This window comes from Chelonia mydas, chromosome 11, assembly GCF_015237465.2.
Source record: "Chelonia mydas isolate rCheMyd1 chromosome 11, rCheMyd1.pri.v2, whole genome shotgun sequence".
Lineage (NCBI taxonomy): Eukaryota > Metazoa > Chordata > Testudines > Cheloniidae > Chelonia > Chelonia mydas.
The window spans coordinates 48804213-48826900 of record NC_051251.2 but is presented as its reverse complement, the minus strand read 5'-3'; the positions used below and the strand labels follow the sequence as shown (position 1 = coordinate 48826900).

At 37.8% G+C, this 22688-nt stretch overlaps 2 long non-coding RNA genes across 2 annotated transcripts in view; both read left to right on the top strand.

Annotated features, from left to right (window-relative positions):
* The window catches only part of LOC119567427, a 73436-nt gene extending 66640 nt beyond the window's left edge, over positions 1-6796 (top strand). The window contains exon 4 of the long non-coding RNA XR_005227450.2: positions 6338-6796. This is a non-coding gene — a long non-coding RNA (uncharacterized LOC119567427). The remainder of the gene's footprint in view (positions 1-6337) is intronic.
* Positions 1-22688, top strand: part of LOC122462428 — a 199872-nt gene that overhangs the window by 112493 nt on the left and 64691 nt on the right. The window lies entirely within an intron of this gene.

Here is a 22688-nt window from a genome sequence, read left to right as displayed (position 1 = left end):
TTTTTTATAGCTTTTATGACTCCCATTGGAGTCCATGGAAGTTTTGTCTGAGTAGGGGTTGCTCAGCTGGATGCAAAGTAATTGACATGCATAGGATCCTATTTGTCGTCATTGATTCTTTTTTCATGATGTTTGAGTGCCTCGTCATGCGCAGGATGTGTCACAGAAATTGTTAAAAGAACTCTTGATCTGATTTTCATAGTAGCTGAGGACCCGGTGCTCCTAGTGTAACTAGTGGACCTAAGCTAGTTGACATCAGTGGGAGTCTTTCCGTAGGCTTCAATGGGATTTGGATTAGGCCCTAAATGTTGAGCTTTGATGAAAAACAGGCAGCTGTTCCTTGCTGCACAAAGCTGCCAAGCTAAAGCCAGACATAACATATAACAAGTGATGTCCAGAAACAAAAGGAGGAAAGAAAGGGATGAAAAGGCTGATTATAGCAGTACTTTGCTTACTGCTCAAACTTAGACCTGATTAGATTTCACATCATTATACTTTTCAGCACTATAAACTGTCAGAATCACCTTAGGCCTCCTGATTGAACAGCGCACTGACTGAATACACATAGTATCATTTAAAATTAATTGCCTTTATCAACAGAACTTTAAAAGGTTTTATTCAAGTTATATTGATGGATTGCATTTAATTCAGACAAGAATGACCCACTGCAGTTACCTGGAATTTACATTAGCAGTGTTCAATTGACAATAAATCAAACTAACTCTTCAGTTTAATGTTCTTAACATTTGAGGAGCTAACCTCACTTTAAAACCAATTTGCATTATTTTGAACATTTTGAACCCATCACATTAACCTCCCATTATGTTCTCTCTTTCTTTCCGACATGGCCATTTTTAATTTTTTGCATTGCTTTGAACTTTTGTTGCACAATTATCACTATGCAGCACCTGATGGCATGTTCTGCATGACTCAGGATCAATTCAAGCTCTGTTGTTTGGCCATTTGAGGTTTGTTTTCTTTATGACTCTGGAAAAAAAAAGTAGATTATTACCATGCAAAAGATTTCTCTGACTATATGAAGCACAATTTGGTTTGGCACACTGTGAAATTAGTCAAAGACTAATTTAGTTTGTGTTATTTCCTCTCCCTATCCCAACTAAGCAGTCCTATATCACAAATAAAGTTGCCAGGTTATTTCCTACTGTATATTCAGTACTTAGTAAACAGCATATATAGCTATGCTGAATATATTTGTGCAAATAGACATGAATGTGTAGCTCTAGAGAATTAAAATAATGCTTCTTGGAACTTGGGGGTTCAGATTTATCAAGCCTTTTTAGAGTATCAGAATATAAGCATTCTTGGAGTTCACTGGTACATCTCAGTTGATCACTCACAGTAAGTGGCGATAGAGAGGTGGAAAGATGGAGAAAAGGATAAAAGGGAGTGAAATAAGGTGGGGATAAACAAAGGACTACAGGGGTAATTAGGCAGGCAGTCTATATCCAGTTCTGGGTTCTTCATCACAGATATATTTCTGTTAACCATAGCTAATCAAGTGTATGCGCATGTATCAACAATACTTCATACTTTCGTGGGTTCTTAATTCTGTGTATTTCAAAGAATTCTGGAAGTTGAATTCATTTCAACCGGGTAAAAAGTGTGTCTTTGGGTCTGATCCAATCTGCATCAAAGTCAATGGGAACCTCTAAATTGACTAAATGGGTGTTGGATCAGGCCCCTTATATTTGTCTTCAAATTTTTCTATTTAGCAGTTCTTAAGTATTGACATATATGTCTCAACAGTAGAATCAACAGATAGTGCAACTAAATCCTACCAGCTGATTGCCATTGAATCAATGACAAAATGCCTATTGAATTCAGTGTGACCAGGATTTGGCACTAAAGGTTAGCCTTGACACAAGGCCACTGCATTCTAACTACCACCAGCAGCTTGAAATCCCTAACAAACTTCCTCAAATATGAATACCTCACTCCAGCTATGCAAAATTCTTATATCTTAAAAGCAGCCTAATAGAAAGTGCACACTGGGTGAAATCCTGACTCCACTGAAGTCAATGTCAAAACTTCTAGTGATTACACTGGGGCCACTTTAAAAGAAAAAAGAGTGTTCAACCCATTGATATTGTTTAAATACTATTCATTGTATTAACATAAGAACATAAGAACAGCCATACTGGGTCAGACAAGGCCCATCTAGCCCAGGGGTTCTCAAACTTCATTGCACCGTGATCCCTTCGGATAGTAAAAGTTACTACATGACCCCAGGACGGAGGACCGAAGCCTGAGCCTGCCCGAGCCTCACTGACCTGGGGCCCAAGGGCTTCAGCCCCAGGCAGGGGGCCTGTAACCTGACTCCCAACACACAGGGCTGAAACCCTCAGGCTTCAGCCTCAGATGGTGGGGCTCTGGCTTTGGCCCTGGGCCGCAGCAAGTCTAAGCCAGCCCTGGCGACCCCATTAAAATGAGGTTGCGACCCACTTTGGGGTCTCAACCCACAGTTTGAAAACCACTGATCTAGCCCAGTAGCCTGTCTTCCAACTGTGGCCAATGCCAGGTGCCCCAGAGGGAATGAACAGAATAGGTAATCATCAACTGATCAATCCTCAGTTGCCCATTCCCAGCTTCTGGCAAACAGAGGCTAGAGACACCATCCCTGCCCATCCTGGGTAATAGCCATTGATGGACCTATCCTCCATGAACTTATCTAGTTCTTTTTTGAACCCTGTTATAGTCTTGGACGTCACAACATCCTCTGGCAAGGAGTTCCACAGGTTGACAGTGCGCTGTGTGAAGAAATACTTCCTTTTGTTTGCTTTAAACCTGCTGCCTATTAATTTCATTTGGTGACTCTTTGTTCTTGTGTTATGAGAAGGAATAAATAACACTTCCTTATTTACTTTCTCCACACCAATCATGATTTTATAGACCTCTATCATATCCCCTCTTAGTTGTCTCTTTTCCAAGCTGAGAAGTCCCAGTCTTATTAATCGCTCCGAGTATGGAAACCATTCCATACCCCCTATTAAACAAGTATTTAAGACTGTATATATCTAAAACTGGTCAACAGTAAAGAAATGTAAAACAGTAAATGCTGGGCAACCAACAGATCCTTGGGGTCAGATCCTTAGCTGATATCAATCAGACATATGCCAATTAACAGCAGTTGAGGATCTGGCCCATGGAACTGCTCTCAAAGAAAACTGAATCACAGAATTGTAGCTCAGAGAAAATATAATAAATGTGAAAGGAAGAAAATAAGAAACTACTTTGGTGAAAGTAGATTTTACAGGCTATATTTTATGTGGATGCCAGTAGTGTTAGGAGAAAGCAGTGTTATTACCACTGGATTATATCAAAAATACAGAAGCTATTCCTGCATTTCTTATCCAGGCATAACTCCCATTTATACGTGGAAGGATTTTGCTTCCGAAAGGACTGCAGGATCATAACCATATTCATTTGGAGTTATTTATTTCTAATTGGGTTTGCAGTAAGATTAATACACAATATCTTGTACAATGGGAATGATCAAATAAATAATAAACCCAAGGCATAGTTGTTGTAGAGTTAAGTTGTACTTATTCTTAACTATGCAAATTCAGTAATATTTGGTTTATGACCTCTGGGTATTTGTCAGTTGACTCTGCATGCACAAGTACATGTACATATGTATATAATTTTGTCAAGACTATGACTTTATTAAACATTTGGGACCACTATTTGAAGTAGACTTCATTCTTCTATTAGCTTTGACATAGGAAGCACTGCAACAGTCTCAAAAATTATTGGCATTTGGAACAACTAATACATTCTACAGTGAAATGTAAATTACTTTGCATTTACAAATCTAATACCGCGGTGGAATCATTTTGTCATACTAATTTATCTTAGGAGCCAGCTTGGAAAACTATAAATTATTAAGGTTTCAGAGTAGCAGCCGTGTTAGTCTGTATCCACAAAAAGAAAAGGAGGACTTGTGGCACCTTAGAGACGAACCAATTTATTTGAGCATAAGCTTTCGTGAGCTACAGCTCACTTCATCGGATGCATCTGACGAAGTGAGCTGTAGCTCACGAAAGCTTATGCTCAAATAAATTGGTTCGTCTCTAAGGTGCCACAAGTCCTCCTTTTCTTTTTATAAATTATTAAGTCATTAATATTTATGGGGCTATGGGATTCACATATTATAGTAAAGGTGTATTAGTGTGTATTTCTAGGCCCTGCCAAAACACCCATGTGTTTTACCACTTCTGTTGTGGGTAGTCAGATCTAATACTTACAAAAATACATCCTACTTAACAGAGATGACTTCAAAATATGTTTTGTTCATGTGCATGACTCTTATGTATTTAAACTTTTTCTTTTTGTTTACCACCCCACCTTCTTCTTTTTCTTTTTTTTACACTATATTTAGTGTTAAAATTGTTTATGGAACTCATATCTTAGCCTCACATGAGGACTGTTTTGCCTTATTCACCAGAGAAGGTTTTCCTGTAGATGTCTCTCTTTGAAGCTTACCTGGAAACAAAGAAGCCTGAAGCGTGTGCCACATTGAGAATTTTTATCAATCATTAAGTGTTAAATAATTGTAACTTGCATAATATCTCTGTCTGCTGAACTTGAGTGGATTGGGATTTGTAAATGCTCTTTACATAGACGGTATTTTAAAAGCATTATATTAAGCAGTTGAAAACAATTAAAACAAGCATTTTATATAGCACATATCTTTTGGGGTTTGTTTGTTTTTGTTTTTTTGGTGGGGGAGAGGATACAAGCTATCGTCATCAAAAAGACAAATCATATTCCCCAGTTTTTTCTTTTTCTATGTTTTTAAATAGTAAAATGCTGCAGTTACGCGTGCTTTCTGTCTGAGGTTGTCAAAACATGTTGCTAAGGGGAATAAGTACTATTTCCCCCCATTTTACATATAATAAAATGTTGTGCAGAGTTTAAAGACTATTTATGTGGTTAAAATTAAGCATTTGATAAGTGCTTTGCTGGTTTGGATCTGGTTGCTAAAGGTCTGATCTACCACTTAATGGGAATCTTTCAAGTGACTTCAGTAAGCTTTGGATCAGGCCTTAGGAGCCTAAAACAGAGCAGGCCAAAGAGCCCATGTCTCCTGACTCCCAGTCCCTTGCTTTAACAACCAGATTATTCTGCTTCCCTTTTCTAGCATCTCCTGATTAGGGTTGTGGCACTGGATATTTTCTAGGAATTTACAGCTAGAGTGGGTGAAATTTATTGGCCAAAACATTTATTCAGCAAAAAATGCAGATTTGGGTTGACCAAAGCATTTTGTGAAGTCAGGTCGAGTTTGCTGAATTGTTTCACTGGGGAAAACAAACAGGAAAAATAATCAGAAAAAAATCAATGTTTTGTTTTGACACTTTTGAAATAAACCACTTTGATTTTATGATTCCAAATGTCTTTTCATTTTGAATTTTACTGCCATTTGAGTTTAAAAAATATAAACAGTCATTAGTACATAAACTTTTGACTGACTGTACAATAAATATTACTACTTTAATATTATTCAGTAATTGCTCTTACATTATAGCAGGTTGCAGTTCGTGTAAAAACAGGTTAATTTTTATCACCAGCGGAGAGATTAGACCAATGGCAAAGAGATCATTAATTTAAATTTTATTTAAGGAGCATTCCAGTTCAAGGCCTAGCCTGACACACATCATTTTTCACCCAGCATGCTCAAAGCAGACTTGTAGATATCCACATACAATAGCTCAGCATTTTTGGGATACATTATCTTTCTTTTTTTGCCCATGCACTAGGGAGAAACCTGATTTGTTCTCTTATATGGTATTTCTTTCATCTCTTCTGCAATAAGTGAGGATCCAGTCTTCCTCTCTGAGGGCCGAAAATCTATGTAAAAAGGTATTATCTGAATCCTTTTTGTCTAATGAATTATGGTGTCCAGGTGTAAGCCTAAATATCATTGCCACGTAGATTGGTTTATCCTTGGACTAAGAAATATTTGTTTCCCTCAGTTCCATTAGGTATGTCTAATGTCCTAATGTTGTGGGGTCATTGTTTCATTCACAAAGTGAAGCTGAATGCAGGTTAAATGAAAGAAGTGGAACTTCATTAAACCCTGTAGACTGGTCTGTCTTTGTGGCTGAGTTGCTTCTAGCCTAACTCTTTCCACTCGTGTTCCGTCAATAACAGTTCCTCCAGGGCACATGGGCCCTCTGACTCAGTGCCCCTGATCATGATACACTCTTATATAGAATGCCCCCTAGTCTGCCCACTCACTCTTCTTATCCGTAATGACTTGTCTTTCAGTAAGCAGATGATCTGTAGTTAATGGCATATATTCTATTTACCCCTACAGAGCACAGCTGTGGAGGAGGTTGCCTTGCACTAGTGGCTCTGATGGGCTTGTCTATGCTGGAAACCGTGAGGCGAATTCATGAAGACAAAGAGTTTCATGTTTAACACAGTGTCAGTTGGTTGTGGTTAACCCTACAATGATCCCATTATCGTATTTGCGTAGTTGAAGTATCAGTGTATGATTCCATTTGATTTATTTTAATTTTACTTCTGTACTAAGTTTTTCCTGTGCTTTTAGCTTGTGGCCATTTTAACTGCACTGGACAATCTATCTCCGGTATATTTCAACTTGATCAGGATTAGAGCTGGGCAGGAAACTATTTTCCTGTGCTGTGAAAATTTTAGATTTGAAAAAAAACCTTTGTCTTGAATTAGCATAAGAAGTAAAAATCTCAAAATTTTGTGGACCAAGATTCTGGAAAAATATTGGGTTCAGATCAATCAAAATGTTTTGTTTCAATTTTCACTGTTTTTAAAAGGTTTTTTTTTTTACTATAATTTGCTTAAATTTCAAAATAAATTATTTGTTTCAAACCAGAAAACTGAATTTTGTTTAAAAATTCTGTCAATATGAAACATTTTTATAATTTTGAAACAAAATTCAATTCAAAAATTTCCAAAGTCAACAAATTAGTCAAACTGACTTTCCTGTAAAAGTTCTGATTTTGATGATTCAGCATCTTCTGAGTTAAAAAAAAAATTGAACAGTTCCTGATGAACTGTAAAAAGAATGTGTTTTACCACTTTTCGGACCAACAGGAGAATAATCTGTATTTGAGGCAGCTTGTGAATGTAATGGGATTGTATGTGATGATATCTTCTCGAGTTTCCCTGTGGAAACGTGACATAATTCCTGCATTTGTAATTAAGCATAGTTACAGAAAATACTCAGTTTTTGTGGTAAGTGGAAATCTGTTGTGTAGTTACTAATACTGACATTGATCTTACAATATATTACTGCTATTGTTAAATGAGATTAGTTGATCCATTGAATAAATATGCATGAGATGTGATCCTAACTATCCTGTTCCATGACAAATCAGCTCCTATCTGCCCTGGACAGAGGATTAGTGGACCCATGGAGGTTGCTCATTTGTTTCAAACTGGAAAACTGGATTTTCTAATTTGACACAAATGAGCAGTGTTGTGACCTGCAATGGGGTAGTCTGTGCAGCAACCAGGCCAAAAGCCAGTGGCATGAGTTTGTCATTTTATGACCAAATGTTGAATAGCTGGTGATGGGCAAGTTTTGTATAATTTCTGACAAAAAAGAATGAACACAGATAAGCCCAATAATTGCTCACATCACTGGCCAAACCAATTTTGTGAACTGAAATAACTTTTACAAGTTTTCACTTCAAGGAACACAACCTTGATAAAATGATTGAGTGATAACATATGCCAGGAGTTTGGTTAAGATCTCACAGCAAGTTTAAGCAGTTTTACCTCGGTCTGATCCCACTGCTTCTAAAGTGGATATTTACCCCTTCTTTTTTAAAGCAGTACCAGGAATAATAAAGGAAACACCTTTTGAAAAAGATATGCAAATCTGTTGTGCCTAAAGGGGATTTAAATGAATCAGGCAGGTAGAATCCATATTGACATAGTTAGTATCTAAGTTAGTGAATACACTCAGGTTCACTTATTCCTGGAAAGACAAAAATAGATTTAGACACCATTAGTCATTTTAAGTGCTGTTGGAAGTACTGTGGGGAAGCAGGGAGAGAATGCTTCCATATTTTTCTTATAATTTTGGTTAGTGGTTAAACAAACTATGTTGGTTTATCTTAGTAAAAGTCATCACACTTATTTCTTTAAGAGGTTCACTTGACACACATAGCACGTGTACGTTTCTAACTTGGCAGTGGTGCTGCAGTTACATATTTTGATTCATCAGCATCAAGAACTATAGAAGATCAATACAGTTCCTATTCACAGTTTTCAAATTGAGAAGAGAGTTTGACTTGTCTGACATGTTTAAAGGTCCATTAGGTGGTATTCCCAGAAAGTTAAAGCAGAAGTCTTGGCAACGAAATAACTATGGCAATCAAGTAACTTAGCAATGGAGTAACTATGCTTGGTGTCACATGGAGAGTGAAAAGATCAAGCAAATGTGCACAAGAACAAGCCACAATGAAAAATATCTTACAATGAAAGAGCCATAGTGGCAATAGGCTATGTGACCATATCAAAAGAAGTAAAGATGAAAGATAGACTACAGAGGTGACAGAAATGACAAATGCTGGCATAGCTGGTCTTTTAATGGCAAAGATGAAGGGATGAACTAACTATACTAAAGACTTATACAGTCATGCTGAGCACTGGGAAAGGATGCTTTGTATCACACTATTGAGATGGACGGCAAACGAGGTTGTAATGATGATAGTAACCTTACTGCATGTAGTTGTGCCCCGAGAATTGGAACTCTCTGGTACAATAAGGTATTATGACTGGCAAAGCCTCTAGATAGCACTTCGAGAGTTATACTGTAATTTTTGAGGATTTGAGGGATCAAAGGATTGATATTTGCCTCTGAACTGGGTGATGTTACATACATAATTATTTCACTAAAAAAAGTGTGTCAAAAACCATTTGCCCAGAAAATAAGCAAACTGCATTTTTTGAATATTTATTAAGTTATTATTGACATTTCTAAGTGTCTGGCTGTTTATGTGGCTAGTTCAAAATAAAATGTTTTAGAAAGATAACTTGCTCTTAGTTATTGTCACGGTGCCTGCGGCGCCTCCTGCTGGTCTCTCAGGGAATGAGCTCTTCCAGCCTTCCAGAGCAACCTCTGCAGGCTGATGTCCTGCTTGCTGCTGGCCCCCTTGTCCCTCCTGGATACCAGTGCCCCTTTTACTCAGGGTGCTGCCCCCTGGAAGTACCGCCCCCCCCAGTCTCTGGGTCTCCCCTCCCCGGGGAACCCCCACCCACTATCCCCACCTCGCCTCAGTCTTTGGCTACTGCCAGTCACCATTGAGCCCCCGCACACTGGGGCGGACTGCAGTGTATAAGCCAATCATCACAGGCAAGGGGGTTTCAACCTGCTGCCTCTGCCTACCTTTGGGCTGCCTCCTGCAACTCCAGTACCTATCTGGCCTTAAACTAGGCCTGCAACCTGTGGGGTTTCAAGGCTGGAGATCCCCAGCTCCCTTGGCCTTCCCCCAGTCCTGCTCCACCTCTGGTACGCTCCCCAGCAGCCAGGCCTATCTTCCTCCACAGATAGAGGAAACTCAACTCCTGGCCCACTGCCCTCTTATAAGGGCCAGCTGAGCCTGCTTCCCCCAATCAGTCTGGGAACTGCTTGCTCCCAGCCACAGCCCTGTCCCAGGGCTGATTTCAAGCCCTTCAGGGCAGGAGCGAGTGACCACCCCATTACAGTTATTTACCTCAGACCAGGCAGAAAGGTAGAGTACAAAAACTTAATCTGTAATCAGTTCTAGACTTAGTCTACATTTTGGCTAATAGAAAGGTATTAGGGACATTTCAGACAGCAACACACTGCTAGGTGAAGCATTGTGGAAAATGCTTATTTATCTTGTTTTCCTACTAGGCAGCAAAAATTTTCTGGGGTGTCCTCCACATTCAGTCTACAGGAAGGTGGGCGGGAACAAAAACAGAGCCTGCAGTATAACATAGAAATAAGATATGCATTCATAAAACCAACACAAAGGGTTTTGGACACACATATACTGGGGCCCATCATCTTTGTCTATGTTGTTTTGTTCCTGTTTTCTCTTATGGTTCTTTGCTGGAGGAGGATATCCATTTCAGGCAGCTTTAGGGTTCTTTTGTGCCATTGACGATTTAATCAATTGTGGACGAGATGCTGTTCCCACAAAAGTCAATGGCTAGACTCCCATTGACCGGTTTGGGAACTTTTCAACAAAATACCTTGGTCAATCTGGTGGTGTGGGAAAAATTCCTTCCCAGCCCCCCCAAGAAAGGAGCAGCTAGTACAATGCCCACAGTAAGCTTGACCAACCCTGGTATTTGCCACTTCCAAGGGTAGGGAAGGTGGATGAGTTTGCCCCACCTGGTCCAGGAAGAAATGGCTTCTCTTGCTGAGCTTGCCCTTTATCAACTCCTCAGACCTTTTGGTCCCTGGAGGGTGAGTCAGCATCACCAGACTGACCCACTGCCCTTCTGCAGCAGCCACCCATGAAATGCTTTACCCCTTCCCTTGGCAAGGCAGACCAGGACCCCTCCCCACTTAAAGGTGTGTTGTGGTCATTGTCTGAATTCTCATTTCTTACAGATATTTGAAGTGTCTCTTCCTTGACTTGTTCATCACAATGAATACTTTTGTATAGGGATTTTCTTTCTTCACTCTCTCTACATAAAATTTATACAACCTTCCCCCAGTTAGGTGACCTGTGCCTCAGATATAAATCAGGTATACTGTTAGACAAGGCATATTTAATATGTAGTACCATCATTTAGAGGCTGTTTTTAGTGCTGAGGAGCATTAAGTTCTGAAGTGTATTAAGCACAAAACTGTGTCTACAAGTATTGTTAAGAATCTGAATCAAATGCACAAAGGCTAGGAAATACAGATGTAGGCTTTCTTTCTTTCTTTCTTTCTTTCTTTCTTTCTTTCTTTCTTTCTTTCTTTCTTTCTGTATCCTTAGCTCATGCTTTTGTGCCTTGGTATTACAGTTTGTATGGTATTGTGATCAGCTACAATAAAGAAGGAAAGCTTCCCTCATTCTTATGTGTGGAAGTCAAAATTGTCACATCACTTTTGTCCTTTTGTCATATTTTTTAGCATAAAGCAAAGAAACAAAATAACTGAACTGATGATTCTTCCACTAAAATATTGCATTTTGTTACCAGGAAGCTCAGTCCTACAGAGTGCTGAATGTTCTGGTCCTGATCCAGCATGAAAGCACATGCTTAACTTTAAGATCATAAACTGTCCCATTGACATCCATACATAGAATGCTTTGCTGGCCTGGAGCCAGCGTGCTCAGCACCTGGCAGGACTGAACCCAAAAGGCAGAGGAAAATGTCTCCAGTTCTGTGATATAGCCCCATAAACACCTTCCTTTCCTCCTGATGCCCTCAAGTTAAGCTAACTATTCTCTGACCAAGCAAGCACTGTGTGGAATCTGTCAAGGCTACTCCTGAGCAGAGATGGCAATAAAATAGTATTTTCCTTGAAGAATTTTGAAAGAAATTCAACATTTAACAAAAATTGGGTGAAAATTTTCCACTTTTTTCACCAAGTAAAAAGTGAAAATTTTTATGGTTCTTTTTTATTTGTTTTTTTAAAAAAAACACCTTTCAAATTTTTGAAAGAAATACTTTTTCATGAAAACCCATTTTGAAAAAATGCCATTTTTCACAGAAAATGTTTTTTGAAGAACGAAAAAAACATTTTTGAGGGAAAGAAAGAGGTGGAATGTGGTAGGAAAGGATATGAGAACCTTAAAAAGTTATGTTTCAGAGTAGCAGCCATGTTAGTCTGTATCCGCAAAAAGAAAAGGAGGACTTGTGGCACCTTAGAGACTAACACATTTATTTGAGCATAAGCTTTCTTGAGCTACAGCTCACTGCATCCGATAAAGTGAGCTGTAGCTCACGAAAGCTTATACTCAAATAAATTTGTTAGTCTCTAAGGTGCCACAAGTCCTCCTTTTTTTAAAAAAAGTTACGTTAGAGCGAACTTCGATAAAATGTTCACAATTGGGGGATTTATCTGAACCTTTTGTGATTTACCCATTAATTGTATGTTCTTGCAGATTACTTGATGATATTTTACTAACTGTCACCCAATTCCTTAGCTCAAATGTTTCTAAGTGACTTGCAGTTTTGTAGGTTTAATATAAATGCTATAGTGTTAAAACCAAAAGAATTAGATGAACACCCTTTCTTTACATTTTAGATTACCATACATATGAATCTTTTTATCACCTTCAGCTAGTTACAGATTACATGGATCTTACTTTGTGTGAAAGTAAAATGAAGGAATAGTTTTTTTTCTCACCCAATGTTCAAGAGATCACATATTTTTTTTAAATAATTACATATTTAGAGACTCAGCTGGTGTAAATCAACATAGCTCCATTTGAAATCAATGGAATGAAGCCATTATGGCCTTCATGTTCCAAATTCATCGAGTATTTCGAGGTTAGGATTGCCATTTAAGATTACTTATGTGGGCCAGTTTCTCAACAACAGATGTTCTCACTGTGAGAGCCTGTGGTACCCATTTATCCTCCTCCTTTCCAAAAGACCACAAGGAAAAAAGAATGTCCGTACATAGACTAGTCATGAGACTGTAACCTTTATTCTGACAGTGCTTTTCAATCTTTCCTCCATGCTGAGCTGACTGCAGTAGGTCTTTTTAGCACTCACATGTTTATTTCAAACTCCTGCAGTTCACAAAATTAATTTCTGTTGGAATCAAAATGTCATGATGAGGCTGGTTATTTTGACTGGGCTTTTACCTTATCCTCTATACAAAGCAACTGATTTACTTTCTATTAATTATGCATCAGCTATAGGGACCTCCTGGTGTGTTCTCTTCAAAGCATTCTGCCATTAAAGCTTGTTCTCGGGTTTACTGTACTGAAAGGTGTGTGTGTGTGTGTGTGTGTGTGTGTCTTACCATCAAGCTTAAAGTACTTTTCAATTGTGGAATGCAAGGGAATGATTATTTTGTACCATGCATTCGTTACACTCCACTTATGTGCAAAATAACAATACCTGTTGCAAACACTTTACATTTTTTTTATTCCTTATGAATATAAGCAAAGAAAGTTCAACCAAATTGTGCTCCTTTTTATCTAATTATGAAAACTCCTGCAAAATTAATCTCCTGTTCCTTCCTGCATACCACAATGAAATGCTTAATATTGCTTTGTCAGGAGAGCGATCTAATGCACCAGCTTACTGAAGCTTGAAAGATTAATAAAAATTACATTCTTATGTGGTTTGTCTAGAAAATATATTCTTCAATGCACCTTGAATTTAAGGACACATATTAAAGGTGGTTATCACACTTGTTTGCTTTGATCCGTTTACAGTACTGTCCAATAACATTTTTTTTGTTTTGCCATTTTCTGTTCTGTTGTTTGTCTGAGAGATGTGGATGGGGATTAAACAAAATGGTCAGCTGAACCCAGCTGATCTCATTGCTGTAAAGCTGGTTTTTCATAGATTCATAGGTTCATAGATATTAAGGTCAGAAGGGACCATTATGATAATCTAGTCTGACCTCCTGCACAATGCAGGCCCAGAATCTCACCCACCCACTCCTGCAATAAACCTCTCACCTATGTCTGAGCTATTGAAGTCCTCAAATCATGGTTTAAAGACTTCAAGGAGCAGAGAATCCTTTGGCAAGTGTGGGAGGGATAGCTCAGTGGTTTGAGCATTGGCCTGCTAAACCCAGGGTTGTGCGTTCAATCCTTGAGGATTTAGGGATCTGCGGCCAAAATTGGGGATTGGTCCTTTGAGCAGGGGGTTGGACTAGATGACCTCCTGAGGTCCCTTCCAACCCTGATATTCTATTCTATGATCAATTAGAACCATTCAGTAGCATAAAAGGCTGAGTGTCTCTGAATCAAGAATTGGAGGGGTAATCGTGTTAGTCTGTATCCACAAAAACAATGAGGAGTCCAGTGGCACCTTAAAAACTAACAGATTTATTTTGGCATAAGCTTACAGATACAGGCGTAAATATATTGGCACATGAAGAGAAGGGAGTTACCTTACAAATGGAGAACCAGTGTTGACAAGGCCAATTCAATCAGGGTGGATGTGATCTGCTCCCAGTAATTGATGAGGAGGTGTTAATATAGAGACTGGGACTGGCTGGCTCACTACAAAAGCAATTTTGGTATTGACACCTCCTCATCAATTATTGGGAGTGGACCACATCCACCCTGGCTGAATTGGCCTTGTCAACACTGGTTCTCCATTTGTAAAGTAACTCCCTTCTCTTCATGTGCCAATATATTTATTCCTGTATCTGTAATTTTCACTCCATGCATCTGAAGAAGTGGGTTTTTTACCCATGAAAGCTTATGCCCAAATAAATCTGTTAGTCTTTAAGGTGCCACCAGACTCCTCGTTGGTTTTCTGAGTCAAGAGAGAGCCAGAGGGAAGGGGGCGGGATGTTTTGTAGGGAGAAATGCTAATGAGCCTAGTAAATGGGCTCAGGCTTGTGTGAGTACAATTTCTCCTTATGGCCTTTTACTTTACTGTGATATCAAGGTGCTTCATAAAATCACTCCTGTCTATTATAAATCCACTTACATTGCTGTGTTTATTCAAAAGGGTTTAACCAAAGTATTCTATAGACAAGTGAGGCATTATATATAGCACTGTACTGAGGAAATATTGTGTCTGCCAGGGCTGTTCATCACATGAAGCTATTTGTGTACTCTGTACAACACATCAATAAGTGTGGAATAAGTGGCTCTAGTGACACTTTAATTGCTTGGAATAGGATTATTCTATACAGTATTTGAGAACTGTTTTAATCTCTCTTATTCTGCTTTTGCCTTAACAATATTTCTTTTACATAGGTAATGTAGAGCACAGAACATTTTGATAGTTATATTAAAATTCAGAACCAATAAACAATATTTATGATGGAAGGACAATCTGATATTGATCAAATTAACATAATATACCAAAATGTTTCCGCTAGCACTGCAAGCTGCCGTGGTATATGAACTGTATGTCTCCATATTATGCCAGTTCTAGTTCTGTAAGCGAGGGCAAAGTTCATCTGTGTGGGAGGCAGAACTTTCTCAAGGGCTGGCCTGAAACAGTGGAATTAACTCCCACAGGAACTAAGGCCCTCACAAACCTCATCACTGTCCACTTCAAGTGCAAAGCTCACTTCTTCTACCTTCCCTTCTCTGATATAAACACGTAACAGCATATACATTTAAAACAGCAACAGCCCCGTATACCACTAGCTACATGCAATCAATCAATGGCGCTGTCGTTCTTTACAGAGCATGGTGTATGCGCCAAAGAGTTCTTCGGATAGTGGCTGAGTCCGATGCGCGAGTGACAGTCCCATCCAAAGGTAGAGCACACCAACACACTAGCAATGCTCTGAGTCCAAACAGCATATTCTTTCCTCCTCTGACATTGGTCATCACACAGCTTGATCCAGCCTGCCTCACAACACCTTGCTCCATCTACAAACTGAGTCCACCAACTAGAGCGGCATTCTGCACTCCTTTCCCAATCATTCACAGAGATTCCAAAGGATACTAAGCTGTCTTTGCAAGCTTTCCAAAATCTGCACAGGGGTCTGCCTCTCCTTCTAGACCCTTTGTCCTCTTTGTTCCTTTTTAAAAAATAGGTACTGTGTTTGCCCTTCTCCAGTGCTCTGGGATTTTCTTGAAAATAATTGCTAATGATTCCAAGGCAGCTTCAGCTACTTCCTTAAGTACTCTATGGTGAATTTGGTCAGGCTCAACTACCCTGAATACAGCTAACTTATCTAAATATTGTTTAACCTGTAAATCAAGACAAGCTCACAAGTTAACAATACTGCTACCTGATTGCTAATCTGATGATTGCTCTTCAGTCTTTATGAATATATTTTAAATAGAAAGTCGCTGTGATAGTGATGCAAAGTGTTGGATTTGGGGTTCTTCTTTTTTTTTTTTTTTTTGGTTAATTACAGGAGAACCTAAAGGCTCCAATCACAGATCAAGGGCTCATTGTGCTAGGAACTGTTCCCACATGTAATAGCAAGACAGTCTCTGCCACAAGTGTTAGCATATGATGGACAACAGTTGGATACAACAAAGAGAGGGAAAGGACAAGGTAACAGTGAAATCATCCTGGTAAAGTGTGATAAAACTTATGTCACAGCACATTAAACACCTCCCCATTGCTGAATATTTTGTAAGTGCCACGGCAGAGGCGTTTTTTCAAGAAGGGATCTGAAGGACAATGTAGTGGCTTTATGGATTTTTACAGGGAGTTCCTGCCATGAAGAAAGGTAATAGAGAGTCATAGCATAGAATGGAGGTACCGGTTTGACACGACAATTCATTGTACGGCTCCCAGTTACATCTGTAGGAGTTGCACCTTTTTAACTGATAGCAAATTAACTTTATGGGGTCCATTACTTTATGACAGTAATGGAAGTTGTATCAGGGCCATAACCTATATAGATGGAAAAATGTGAAGCTCTCTAGTTCATTCTATTGTCAATGCAGGATTATACCTCCAAATAAGTATTTTTTTTCTAGCTCTTTTTTCCAGTCCAATTTTAAAATCCACCAAGTGATGGCACTTCTACCTTTTCCATTGGAAGATCATTCCAAAGTCACTGCTAGGAATATTCCTCAATAAGCCATCAACATTCATCTATGTTAATTGTACCCCCTTACTCCTATGGTAGTTATACCCCCTTGAACAGTTCCTGCCAAAACAATTCCAGTGATTTTAAAAATCAATGAGTTTTTCACCTCTGAAAGTTGTCTTTTATAGTGAAACTACTCTTAGTGAAGAGTGCGACTCAAATTTTCACATGGATATACACACAAGTGTATGCTCAATTTTGGATTAACCCAGTTTAGGCACACAACAGCTCCATTATCTAAGCACCTGTGTAGCCCAATGGAAATTAATGGGGTCACTCCTGCTTAAAATTAAAGCTTAAAGTTCTGCAATCAATGGGGCTATCTCTGTGTTTAAGTGCTTTACTGCATCAGAGGCAAAGTGCTCATCACCCTGCAAGATTGAGCCCGAATCCCTGGATTTATAACAAGCCAAAGTGGCAGGTTCACAAAGGGGTTTGATTCTGTATGGTATTGAGTAATGTCCTCAATGTGACTGTGAAATGAATGTGATTTTAGGGCAGTTAGGTCCTCTCAGGATTGATCGGATAGGTATAGGTGTGCAAAGCCGACTTGCATGTGCACAGGGGATTTGTGCATGCATACATCGGACAAGTAAAATGTGCACATATGCTTTTGCACATACCCTCTTAAATATTTGTGCTAAAACTCTTTCCAGCTGGCAACACAAACAGTGAAAGGGAAAGTTTTAATAGTTTAACTTATCTTGTAACATTTGTCATCTCTCTTCCAGTTTGTTTATTTGTATACTGAATGTTCTTGCATTTACAAACTGTAGTCTTACCTTGTTACCCAGGAATCAGTGCCATTAGCAGCTGACACCAATTGAAAGGCTCATTTAAAAAAGGTTATTGCCTAAATTAAGAACACAAAGGAAATCCATAATCTTCAGTAAGCATTAGGACTGGATGTGAAATTAACACCTATGTTCTTTTCTCTTTTTATATAATCGTATTACAATATTATATCTGTGTACATATTTTACTATATTTAAAAATGTGTATTTATTCAGATTAAGATGATCTTGCACCTTGTATATGCCAGGTATAAATAAGAGACTTAATTATTTTAAATGACAATCATATTTTTTATTTTAAAGATTGTGTCATTGAGCTTAGTGAAATGAAGACTTTACCATCTCAATAGTCCAAAATCATTATAAATTTCAAAGTGCAACTAAATCTGAATAAAGTATGTGAATTTAGCTGAAGTGTATGATAGGCACACAAGCAGGGGATAAAATGTAAATGATATATCCTTCAATAATCAGCATTCCTTTTTGATCTGTTAGCTTGTTTATAGTTGTAAAGAAAAAAATAATATGCGAACTGTCTTGTATAACAAGAAACATAAAATTCACACTATATTTATACTACTGGGACTGCTATGACATTCTGATTTATCAGTATGACAAAATGGCTTATTTTTATTGAGATAGTTGTCATTGGCTGATAACGCAAGGCAAGAATACTGGCCTTATTTAATGTAGCACTGGTGTTTGAGATCAAATGCATTTTGGTAAACTGAAACATTAAATTAGTAATATAATGCTAGATGTATCATCTTCTCTGGTATTCTGGGCTTTTATGTTCAGATATTTACTGAACATTGTCATTGGAAGACATGTATAATTCACATAGATGGAAGGATTAGCAGCAGTAATTTGATAAGCAGAATGTCTTTCTGAAGTGAAGATTTTTTCTCTCTTTCTTTAAAAAAGGTCATAATCTTTATTTTGGGTTCATCTGTGCCCCACTTTTCCACCTATTATATTGCTGTGGAGAAATCTCTGGTGGCAATAAGATAACTTCTTCAGAAATGATCCCACACATTTCATTCTCAGCTTGAACTAAAAGCCCTTTTATCATTGAAAAGTCATGTGAATATCTTTATGTGACTATTTTTGTTGCAGAAATGTAATTTAACACTCAATCTTTATTTTGCATATACCTCTGTATTCAGTAGTAATATGAACTGTAGGCTTGTTTCCATCTCCTGACCTTGCTGCTTTATTTGACTACCCTCCTGTCCCTTTGAATGATGCTTTATGGGGGCCTCAGTTTTGGATTAGCATGTATTTTGCAACAGCGAAATAAAGACACTCTTTTATGATGCTTGTTTTAATACTTCTTTCAGCTGGCTATTGCATTATCCAGCTATGAGCAACAGTATTTGATTTTTGACAATGGTTCACAAATAATCTTATATTCAGTGGTTTCATTTAAAACATTCAGTTCAAATGGGATTTGACTGAAGTTTATTTTTCCATATGTTTGTAACAATTTATTTATTGCTAATATTGAACTATGTTCACAAAAATCTATACAAAATTATTAGACGTAGATCTGACAAGTTAATACTTATTTTATTTCCAAGCTTAACTTAAATGGAACTTTACGTAGCATAGGCCAGCAGTTTTATATACTCTAAGACCACTAAGCTGATTTCACTTATTATCTAACTGTGCAATCTCTAAAGTACTAATGTAAAGTCTTATAAAGGTTCCATCAGGCTTATTGTTGCTACCTTTCTTTGGAGTGCAGTATATATCAGAATAATTAGACTTTCAATCCTCTAGAGATACTTTAGCTATAAACTATTAAGTTTTTTTCCTTCTCTCTGATTTTATCAAAAAACATCAGTTTCTTTATCAGAATGAGGACTTCTAACCAGTAGACTTGTCCATGCTATCAAGGATAGAAATAGCTACTTAAAATTTTTAAAGTAGGGCTGTCAAGCGATTAAAAAAAATAATTGTGATTAATCACATTGTTAATAATAGAATACCATTTATTTAAATATTTTGGATGTTTTCTACATTTTCAAATATATTGATTTCACTTACAATACAGAATACAAAGTGTACAGTGCTCACTTTGTGTTTATTTTTTATTACAAATATTTGCACTCTAAAAAAACAAAAGAAATAGTATTTTTCAATTCACCTAATACAAGTACTGTAGTGCAATCTCTATCATGAAAGTTGAACTTACAAATGTATGATCATTTCCAAAAATCCTGCATTCAAAAATAAAACAATGTAAAACTTAGAGCCTACCAGTCCACGCAATCTTACTTCTTGTTCAGCCAATCACTCAGACAAACAAATTTGTTTACATTTACAGGAGATAATGCTGCCCACTTCTTGTTCACAATGTCACCTGAAAGTGAGAGCAGGAGTTCGCATGGTACTGTTGTAGCCAGCGTTGCAAGGTATTTATGTGCCAGATGTGCTAAAGATTCATATATCCCTTCTTGCTTCAACCACCATTCCAGAGGACATGTGTCTGTGCTGATGATGGGTTCTGCTCGATAACAATCCAAAGAAATACGGATCAACGCATGTTCGTTTTCATCATCTGAGTGAGATGCCACCAGCAGAAGGATGATTTTCTTTTTTGGTGGTTTGGATTCTATAGTTTCCGCATCAGAGTGTTCCTCTTTTAAGATTTCTGAAAGCAAGCTGCACACCTCATCCCTCTCAGATTTTGGAAGGCACTTCAGATTCTTAAAACTTGGGTCCAGTGCTGTACCAGTCTTTAGAAATCTCACATTACCTTCTTTGAATTTTCTCAAATCCTGCTGTGAAAGTGTTCTTAAAACAATCAACATGTGCTGGTCATCATCTGCGACGGCTATAACATGAACTATATGGCAGAATACAGGTAAAACAGAGCAAGAGACAGACAATTAAACATATTTAATTAACACATTTTTTTTTAAATGTCATCTGGAACGGTGGCCAAAGCATAAAAGGGCATATACATTTTTAGCATAGCTGGCATGTAAATACCCTGCAATGCCTGCTACAAAAGTGTCATGTGAATGCTTGTTTTCATTTTCAGGTGACATTGTAAATAAGAAGCTGGCAGCATTATCTCCCATAAATGTAAATAAATGCAGCGATTGGCTGAACAAGAAATAGGACTGAGTGGACTTGTAGGCTCTAAAGTTTTACATTGTTTTGTTTTTGAGTGCAGTTATGTAAGTTGCATTTTCATGATAAAGAGATTGCACTACAGTACTTGTATGAGGTGAATTGAAAAATACTATTTCTTTTGTTTATCATTTTTACAGTGCAAATATTTGTAATAAAAATAATATAAAGTGAACATTATACACTTTGTATTCTGTGTGGTAATTGAAATCAATATATTTAAAAATGTAGAAAACGTCAAAAAATATTTAATAAATTTCAGTTGGTTCTATATTGTTTAACCATGCGATTAAGACTGCGATTAATTTTTTTGAGTTAATCATGCAAATTAACTGTGATTAATCAATAGCCCTATTTTAAACTAATTCTGTTCATATATCCTTTATGCATTTCACATTCCACCGTAAATTACTTTTTCTGAGAAATATCCTTTTCAAATATCCTTTTGCTTTGCTGCTTGAAGCACTGAGACTTTACTTAATTTTACTATAATTTTATTGCACTCTGTTTTGTAGTACGTAAAACTCCTTTGTAAACGTCCCAAGCAGCCCAGTGTAAAATTGATTTTGTGATATTCAGATTGTTCTGAATTATATTATAGCTTTTATTCATTATTGTTTTTATCTTTCTCTTCATGGTACTGTACATCAGTCAGAATTTCTAACACTGTATAGGACAAATTAGGGATAGTTTTGTTGCCCAGTCACCCATTTTGTGAGATCCCTTTGTAGCTCTTTGCAGTCTGCTTTGGTCTTAACTATCTTGAGTATTTAGTATCATCTGCAAATTTTGCCACCTCACTGTTTACTCCTTTTTCCAGATCATGTATGAATATGTTGAATAGTAGTGGCCCCTAGGACAGACCTCTGGGGGACACCACTGTTTACCTCTCTCCATTCTGAAAACTGACCATTTATTCCTACCCTTTGTGCTCCTACACATGGCTTTTCCTCCTTATCATAGAGAGTCTCTCTCTCTTCCTTTCCCCGAAAATGGATGGAAAGAAACCCTTTTATAATCTCCAGTCCCCTTTGTCTGGTAACCACCTCAATCAGCCTCATCAGGTGATCACTCCCCCACCGTGTGATCCATTGGTTGTTACCAGCCCATCTTGTTCTCGTGGGCAATTATTTGTTCAATGCTTTCACATGAATAGAGGACCATCAATGTTTAAATGAGTTTTCATTGATAGCGCTGTATAACTACCCTGGGGAATTTCAGTCAAATATGGTGGTAAAAAGACAGTAGAGAAGGCAGATAGTCCCACATTCAAAATTGATTCTGCATTTTGACACAGATACACATACAGTCCCCAGTATTAAACAGAATTCATTAGGTACACATAGTCTTCCCAAATTATCACAAATTCTTATATGCTTATTTGTAGGAAGAACAAGTATTATCTACCATGTACTTTTGATACTCATAATCTGAAACACCTAAAATAAGCTAGCTCTTGTCCTTGTGCTATGATCCCAATCTGTCTCACAGGTTAAGCAGGGGAAGCTAGGTCAATACTTGGCAAGGCGACTTCAAGAATGATCAGGGAGCAATGTTGGTGATTTGATATCTGGTACTCTTCCCTCTAAGTCCTTACTGAGACGATGCTCCTGCTAGAAGGCGTTAAGCTGCCTTGCAGTGGCTCAAAAGAATGAGTAGCAACCTCAGGGCAGACTGTTAAAAAGTAGGGAATGAACCCCACATTGAGAGTTCTGTACTTAGATTTCTCAAATCAAGTTTAAATTCCTTAGGCACTATAACAGGCTAGCCATGGAGTCACAGACAGTCCCCTTGGGTACTCCGATCTCTCTTGTTGCCTTTGTGATAGAGGGTCCCTTACGCCAAAAATCACAACACTAATCAGGTTTCTCAGAGTCCTAAAGGACCAGTCACTTACTCCAGGTCAGTTGCACCTTAGATCTCACACCAAAGACGCTGCTTGTAGCCAATCCTATAATAAACTATCTAGAGTTTTATTAACTAGGAAAAGGTAAGCTAAGGCATGTAGCAACTTACAAGCATTTCTTAAAGTCTAAACACAAAATACACTTTTATATCTCTAATACCTATTT